Source organism: Castor canadensis, chromosome 13 (genome assembly GCF_047511655.1).
Source record: "Castor canadensis chromosome 13, mCasCan1.hap1v2, whole genome shotgun sequence".
Classification (NCBI taxonomy): Eukaryota; Metazoa; Chordata; class Mammalia; order Rodentia; family Castoridae; genus Castor; species Castor canadensis.
Genome location: NC_133398.1, coordinates 89,412,353 through 89,421,221, shown reverse-complemented (window position 1 = coordinate 89,421,221; position 8,869 = coordinate 89,412,353). Strand labels below are relative to the sequence as shown.

General features: G+C 37.6%; 1 pseudogene; it reads left to right on the top strand.

Moving 5' to 3' along the window:
* Nucleotides 1-522: 522 nt before the first annotated feature.
* LOC109701626 (uncharacterized) lies at nucleotides 523-3,309 on the top strand (annotated as a pseudogene).
* The last annotated feature ends 5,560 nt before the right edge of the window (nucleotides 3,310-8,869 follow it).

Below are 8,869 nucleotides of genomic sequence, written 5' to 3'. Positions count from 1 at the left end.
AAAGATGGTTTTTATCCACTGTTTGTAACAAAATTCAGCTGATGATCAGGGCTGTCTGTGGGAAACACATCTAGTACTTTGGGAACTAACAACTGCAGGTTTTGGATTATGTCTAACATTCATTCAACAATATGCCAAAAGACGAAGCTACATTTTAAAATATCTGTCCAGAATTCTGAGAAAGAGACCGAGAGAGAGAGAGAGAGAAGAAAAAGATAAAGATACAAAGATTGGGTGGGGGTTGGAGAACGAGAAGAGGGACGAGGAGAGAGAAGAGGAGAGGAGAGGAGAGTAGAAGAGAGAGAGAGAGAGAGAGAGAGAGAGAGAGAGAGAGAGAGAGCATGTGCGATGAGCAATAGCTGTGGACCTTACAGTTGCTGCTAACTGCCCTGGTGTGTGTGTGAGGGAGAGAGAGAGAGGGAGGGAGGGAGAGAGAGAGAGTGAGGGAGGGAGAGAGAGTGAGCCCCCTAGCAAGAGAGAGCAAGTGAGCAAGCCAGCAGAAAAGAGGTGGAGAGGGGGGAATAGAAAGAGAGAGGAAGAAAGGAGAGAAGGCAGGAAGAAGGCAAGGGAGGATACAACCATGCTGTGCTGTATGAGAAGAAGCAAACAGGTTGAAAAAAATGATGAGGACCAGAAGATTGAAGAAGATGGTATCAATCCGGAAGATAAAGCTCACAAGGCCGCAACCAGAAGTCAGGCTAGCTTCCGTGGCCACACAACAAGGAAAAAGCTCCAAGGCGAGAAGAAGGGCGATGCTGCTGAGGCCGAGGGAACGAGAAGAAGGATGAAGCCCCCATGGCTGATGGCGTGGAGAAGGAGGGAGAAGGCCCGGCCACCACTGAGGCGGCCCGGCCACCGCCCCAAGGCCGAGGACAGCGGCCCGGCTGGAGATGCTCCTTCGAGGAGAAGAAGGGGAGGGCGCCCCGATGCTGCTCCGGACCCGCGGCCCCCCAGGCTCCTGCGCCCTCAGAGAAGGCCGGCTCTGCTGACACGGAAAGTGCCACTACAGTTTCCACTGACAACTCGCCGTCCTCCAAGGCCGAAGATGTCCCAGCCAAGGAGGAGCCTAAACAATCCCACGTGCCTGCTGCTATCGCTACTGCTGTCACCACCCCGCTGCAGGGGAGGCTGCCGCCAAGGCCACAGCCCAGCCTCTGAGACCGCGGAGAGCAGCCAAGCCGAAGAGAAGACAGATGCAGAAGATGGAACCAGACCTAAGGAAAGTGCCCGGCAGGATGAGGGTAAAGAAGAAGACCGCGAGGCTGACCAAGAACATGCCTCAACTTTAAGAAATGGCTTTCCACGTCCCCACCCCGAGTTTTTGGTAATGATGATCCAATCATTTTGGGAAATTCTTGCACTGTATCCCAGTTTTTTGATCTGGTGCGTGTGGCCCTGTGGGAGTTCACTTTCCTCTCTCTCTCTCTCTCTTCCAAGTGTGTACAATGTTCCGTTCATCTGAGGAGTCCAAAAGATTGAGTGAATTCAAAACCATTTTTGTTTCCTCCTTTTCAATGTGATGAAATGAACAAAAAGGAAAAAAAAATTAAAAACCCAGTTTGTTTTAAAAATAAATAAATAAAGCAAATGTGCCAATTAGCGTAAAAAAATAAATAAATAAAACAAAATATCTGTCCAGACAAAGAAAGGTTACATGATTATAAAAGCTCAAATGTGGTCCTCAGAACACTTCAAAGAACATGTGCACTAGAATGTTATGTGTATTTTTTATTAACTAAATTATATTGAGTAAAACTAACTTTCAGACTTGCATGTGATGACATAAATCATGTTGTATTTACATTTTCACACCTGCTGTCTTTTATGAAGTACATTGTTACACTTAACTTGGTTGACTATTGCATGTATTTTATACTGCCATTTCTTAAAACCTACTTGAAAATTTTTAACTTTTAATGTAGATCCTTTCAAGGGATAGTATAATCTTTTGGAAAATGAAATTATTCACCTCTTTGACAAAAATACAGTGTTCTCATGAAACCTTTATGCTTTTAGAAGGAATACTGAATTTTGTTTGATTTCATTTTGTTTGATTTGGTGATTTTTGTTTGGCTTTTTCTCCTTTTTTAATGCTTACAATGAGTATATAGGTCCTGGTAGGTCCTGCACCAAACATGAAAGGAGAAACCTTGTAGTGAGTTTTCCCAGTATTATTGCTGGGGAATATTCTCTCTCCAGATTTTGATAGCATTGAGTAAGGGTAGAATAGTTTACATCATAGAAAATCAGATCTAGAAAAGAAGGCTCAGTGTATCCAGTGAAGACTGGTATTAGTTCACAACAGGAAACTGAGACTCATAATGTAGTGATGAATCAAACTGACAAAATGATTTTTAATTAAATAAATTATGTTTCGACAGCCCTGAGTAGATAATGCTTTGTATTCAAAATGTGTGTTTTAAAGGAGGTTTTGTATAATTTACTATAAACTTCTAGATTCCTGTGTCCTCTTTTTTCTCCCATAAAACACTGGTTTTAGTCTATTGTAAACAATTGTTTTGTGTCTCCCAAGGGAATGAAAATGCTTTATGGTAGAGAACTTGTCTTACTCTGTTTTGTACTTTTGTCCTTTCAATTTTAATCTCTAGGACTGTCTTAGAATAAGTCTTCAAATACCTGGAAAATGAATTTATGTCTCAGATCAAAAAGAGAAAAATTAGTAAACTTTCAGGCAATCAATCATGCATCTATGAAAACTATGATTTAAAAAGATAAATATGTGCTCCATTTTTCTCTCCACAGGCTCCAAATGTCCACAACTACCCCAATATAGAAGTTGTTCCCGTTTCTAAATAATGTGAAAGGGGAGCCACTGGAGGACTCGTTACCTGTAGATCACTTCCAAATACATACTGAGCCAGTGGACTTGTCAATAAACACAGCCAGGACACCCCCCCACCGCCATTTTATCTACCCCAGTCTCCATGACATCATCTGCCTCCTCTCCATCTTCTCCTTCAACATCTCCATCATCTTCTAGTCATCCAGCCTTAACCCAAACTGTTATGACCTCAGTATCTTCAGCATTGTCTTCATCCACAGTACTTACTCCAGGACCCCTTGTTGTCTCTGCACCTGGCATGGGAGGCCAGCAGTTTTTGCACATTATCCAACCTGTACTGCCTTCAAGTCCCGTGAATTTACAGTCCAATAAACTGAGTCATGTTTGCAGTAGAGTCAGTGCCTGTTGGCTGCACAGCTGTACTGTCACCTGGAAGTGTGAACAACACTACTATTGTGCCATTTTTGAAGGATGGGAGAAGCCATGACAAAGGTAAGAACACATAAAACCTTTATTTCAGTAGTAAAGATAACTAGTCATCTTTTCAATGAATGGAACCTAAATTTGTTTGTAACCAATGTATTCATGGAAGATTTGTGCAGAACTGTGTGGACCAACTGAATAGACACTGAGTACAGTTTAGACAGCATCATGATTATTTGGGTGCATTTTTAGGTTGTATTTGGTCTATATTTTTATTAATCAAGTCAGAATTTGTAAAATAATGCCTACCGCTAAATGCACAAATAGGAAGGGTGTATATGGTTGTATGGCTTGTATAACTATGTATGAAGTGAAATCCCTCACAGAAATTAATTGCAGTGAATTTTTTTAAGATAAAAAAGGATATTTCTGGTTTTTTTGTTTGTTCAGAGTAGAGCTTATTTGGATGACAATAATATGTGCCCTGAAGTCGCAATGCCTTAAGTCTGATAAATCACTTTTGGGGCTTTGTTAAAAAGTTTACCATTAAACTAGTTCTAAAGGTAGGTGTATGGCCATAAAAGTACCACATAACTTGAGTTTTTATCATCTCATAAGTCTAAGTTATTATTTTACATAACAGGATGACTTAATATAATGGAAATATTTTTAAATGAAATGTTAACATTTCCCTCTAGGGTTTATAAGGCAGGAAGATATTTGCCACTTGACTATATGTAATAATACCTAGTATTTAATTTAGTTTGATAGTTATGCAGGCAGTTAGGTAGTTGTTTCTTACCTCTAAGTTCTTTTTTGTATCAAATTTTTACTAGAAGGAATTATAATATCATCATGCTGTCTATTCTTTCTTCCCTGCCTTTGAATCCCAAAACCAATCCATCCTTCTATAGAAATGTGAAATTCCATAGTCATTGGCACATTCCTTTTTAAACTGAGTACACATATATGTAATTTTGTCTTCAGAACCTGAAATAATGCTAGACAATGCTTTGTCACTGAGTTACTACTGAAGCCCAAAATTAAAATATTGAGAAATACACAAACCACTATCTTCGCATAAAATGCTAATAAACATGATGTTTTGGTTCTCATACAAAGGAGGATTCAACAGAGAGGGATTATATTTTATTTCAACCTTAGAAAAAGTTTTACACTATGATTTGTGCCTTCCCTGTTGGCAAGTTATTATTTTATATACATTGAGTTTCTTCATACCACTGAAGTCAATTTTACCTTCCTAGCTTAACAAAGTTAATATCTTCTGATTTAGGAATTTTAGTATGAAAAGCTGACATGTAGACATTCACTATGATTAGACAACCACTGCCTATTGGGCAGTTATGGACCAGGAACTAGTACTGTGTGTTGCGAAAATGTAGAGACAAAAAGAGGGATTAGGGAGCCTTTTCATGGATTTTCCTGAAGCCTAACCCTCTGAAATTATGAATCTCTCAGATTGAAATGAACAAATTTTTTGATTGAAAATAGCATAACTGAAGGCCAAATCAGATATTTTCCATCACAATTCAGAGATGTGATTATGTGTTTTAAGAATAAGGAGTTACTAGTAAGTGAAACATACACACTTATATGTTCGTATTTTATGTATGTGTTTGTGTATACACAATAAATCCAGTATTTTGTGATATCACATAAGAAAAACATTGTTCTCACTATGAAGCTAACAGGTATTTTAATGTTGCTCCAAACCCTTTACAAAATTTTGACTCACTAATGAAGCAAAAGAGGTGTTTTTTATTTGTTACTGTTTTTTATGGGAGAGACTATTTATAGTTAGTAAATATAAAATATATAATTAAATGGCTAAAATTTAATTTTCTAGAAAATATGTCATTGCAGAAGAACTTTAAGACTCATGCTATAATTTGTTCTCTACATGATGATATTTGTTAGTTCCATGCAGTATATTTAACTCAGTAGTTGTTTCAAATGAAATTTTATTTAGTCATAAACCCACTAGACTATGCTATGGCCAGTAGGGACATATGAATTGAGATCAAAGATATACGAAATATCGTCTTGGTTCTCTTTTATAGCTGTAATGTGGGGAAGTTGTATAATCTCATTAATCCTTATTTTCTTCAGTGATAAAATGGGGTCATAATGATCTCTCTTAAAGTTACTGAGAAGGGTAAGAGCATAATGTAAATGTTTACCTTTGATCAGGTATCAAATGTTTCCACTTATTGTTCATTACTATTTTTCCCAGAAAATATCAAAAACAACAATATTCAAAATATCCCTATATTTCTTAAAAAACAGGCAATTGTAGGGTGAAAATTATTGATTTTTAAAAAGAAAAATAACCCCATAATGTTGGTATGGAAATGCTTGTCAAAGTTGTTACCACAACAAATTATAAGGGATGAGAGATTAGTATAAGAAGTTATTTGGAAATTTCTCTGTTTTTCTACTTTTATTACATTATGTTAAGTGTTTTTAATCACCATAGTCTACAAATGTTCCTTATAGCATTTTATAAGTTTTTGATTGTTCAGCTGATTAATTAGATGATAGTGAAAGTGTCTAGTGAGGGAGGCTTGCATACCTCACAGAAGGAGTAAAGGAAAGGGCATTTCAGTGACTCCTCAAGTCTTTGTTTTGCACATATGTAGCCAGGCACAAGGCCAGCCATGAAATGTCTGAGTGATAAAGAGAGTCCCTATTTCCCTTCAGATTTAAGATTTGTATATCTGGTAAGACTGAGCAAAAGAAAACATCATACTGGAGTTTGATTTTCAAAATGCTAATAATAAAGACATAGTATAACTCATATAATGAGATGACAATAATGGCTAGAGAAATAGATAATCCAATAGATTACAGAACACAAAGAACTGTGAATGTATACATCCATATTTAAGCTAATGTATCATTCAGTCATCTGTTCATTTAAGTCCTTATTGAGTATCACTATCAGGCATTCATTATTGACTTTAAAGATATAGCAAATGCTACTTCTGTCTCATGGGTATCAAATAAAACAAATAAGCTACAGAATTATTTAAATAACATTTAACTGTGGATAGATAGAGTTTACTAAAATGTAGATCAGTCAGTTATTTGCCCAATAGGAGTGTAGTTATAATAACCAATAGATAAAATACAATGTTATTTTATAACAATATTTGCACATGCGACATTGCACATGGAAAGAAGCAATGTTCTGACTATGGTGCTCACAAGAGAGTTGTTAGAGTTTGGGGAAGTGGTGGGTTGAAACTTCCACAAGGGATGCTTGAGTAGCTAAACCAAATGAAAATCCTTTCTGATGTTGCCTAGAACCTAGTTGGTCATCCAACCAGGTATAGAATATTTATTGACCTAAAGGAAGGGAAAATTTTTAGCTAACTCTGAGTCTACAGATATCTCTGTAGGGCCTTCAATATAGTATGAGATAGGAAGAAAGATGGAACAGTGCTTTGAAAGGTAGAGTAAATGAACATCATTTAGACTACAGCAGTGACAGGGAGGATGTTAGAGCAGTCTCCTAAGGAAGACATTTTCTCTTTGACACCAAAAGGGCAAATAACACTTGGCCCCCTAATTGCTGAGAAGTGAAGATCTCCCCATTTAGGGGGTGTTTTGTTACCACAGAAGGTGAGACTTGATATCTGTAAGCAAGATGCTCAAGGAAGAACATGGCCTCGTAATCATCACTCCAGGAATTTCAGACCAGCCTCGAAGTTAGTGCTACATTTCCCAGGAGATTTTCATTGTTTTTTAAATAGATACTTAAAGACAGAAAAGAATAGAAAGCCTAAACAAGTTAAAGGCACAATTGTCCTTGGTTCATTATTGCCTTGATAGAGAATTCTTCTTTCTTCTAGCATGTAAAGTGCATTAATTACAAGCTAAGCACAATTATGGGAACTGGGATTCCAAGAGGAGCCAGTTTCTGCTGCCCTGAACCTTATGTTCCACTAGGAGAGCCAGTATTTGTTAGATGATGTAAGTGCTTAGAAGAAAAATAAAGCTTAATAAAAGGTTGAAAAGTTAATGGGAGGATGAAATTTTAGGTATGATCAAGGAAGACCTCTCTGCCAAACCAGCTTTGGTAATAATTGCTGGGAAAGACCATTCCAAGAAAAGAGAGCTGCAGAGTAAAAGACACTGAGATTCATATGACCTGTGTGAGAAAGAATGAACACCAAGAAGGTCCTTGGAACTGGAGTAGAGTGAAGAATGGGAAAGTGATGGAGATGAGGGCTAAGGGGTAAACCTCAAAGACCAACATGTAAGTTCTTTGTTTTTTGTACTAAATCAGATGGAAGCCACCAGAACTGGAACTTTGAGCAAGTGTGTGACTTGATCCTTTTTGCCTGTTGTAAAAATCATTGAGCCATTACTTACAGTAAGGAATATAGGGCAGGAGTGAAAATAGAAAGGAGACTGCTGAAGTTTGCGTTAGGAGTGGTGTATAGGAAAAGGAGTGGAAGTTGGGATGGCTTCTAGGTTTTCTGCTGTTCTATGGAGCAAACAATGGTGCTCGTTACTAAGATGAGAAAGAGTGGGGTTGAGAAGGCTATTCTCATATTCATCACACCTGATCTGCTTCTGAAGGCCAAGCCTGAAATGGGAGTTGGATAAGTGAGCCTGGGAACAGAAAAAGGAGGTGGCTTATTTGAGGAAAATAAATTTGGGATCCGTGAGGGTAGTGGAGGTACTAATGCTCTGAGCTGTCATGAGTCATCTTGGGCGAGAGCAAGAATAGAGAAGGGAAGACATGCAAGACTGAACAGTTCAGCACTGAAAGGTTAAAAACAACAGAGTAACCCAGTAATGCTGATCTGCTAGTGAAGGAAGTAGAAGAATGTTAAAGAGAATGTAAGTGAAATCGTGGCTCCAGGAGGGAGTTATCAGTTGTTACCAAATGCTGCTCTGGAGCTGAATAAAATGAGGACCAAGAATTGTGGATTAGAATTAGACAAGAGAACTTCATTAGTGACAATGAGGAGCACCATGTCAATGGAGTGGGATGACAATAGACTGATGTATGCTGTTCTTCAGAAGGAAGGAGAGAGAAAGAAGCTCACAGTCTAGACAGTTCTGGAGTACTGTGTAAATAGCTGTAGAGACATGCTAGGATGGGTGGCTATCATGGATGGACTTTAGTAGTGGGAGATAGCATATTATATTTGTGCACTATCGAGAGTAATCTAGTAGATCAAATAGTTTGTGAGACCCTATCTTGAAAAAACCCATCACAAAAATGGACTAGCAGAGTGGCTCAAGATGTAGGCCACTACACCTGTGTCAAGACATAATTCTGTAAAAAAAACGAAGCAAAAATGAAGGAAAAAAGAAGAATCTAGTAGAGAGTTTAAAATAGATAATTATGGATAAGTCTTCAGAGGAAAGAATTGTAGGAGCAAAGTCTTTATCAATTATTATACTGTTGGGTAACCTATATCTTGCAGTTAGCTTGAATTCCAAAATTAATTTATTATATTGATAAAATTGTTAAGAAAAGATACTTATTTAAAAATAAAAGGAAATGCAAAAGCAGATGGTAATGATTTAGTATCAACAATGCAAAGCATAAAAATAAAAAGTTAAGCAAGATTGGGTTCCATTGAGAATTGTAAATACAAAGAC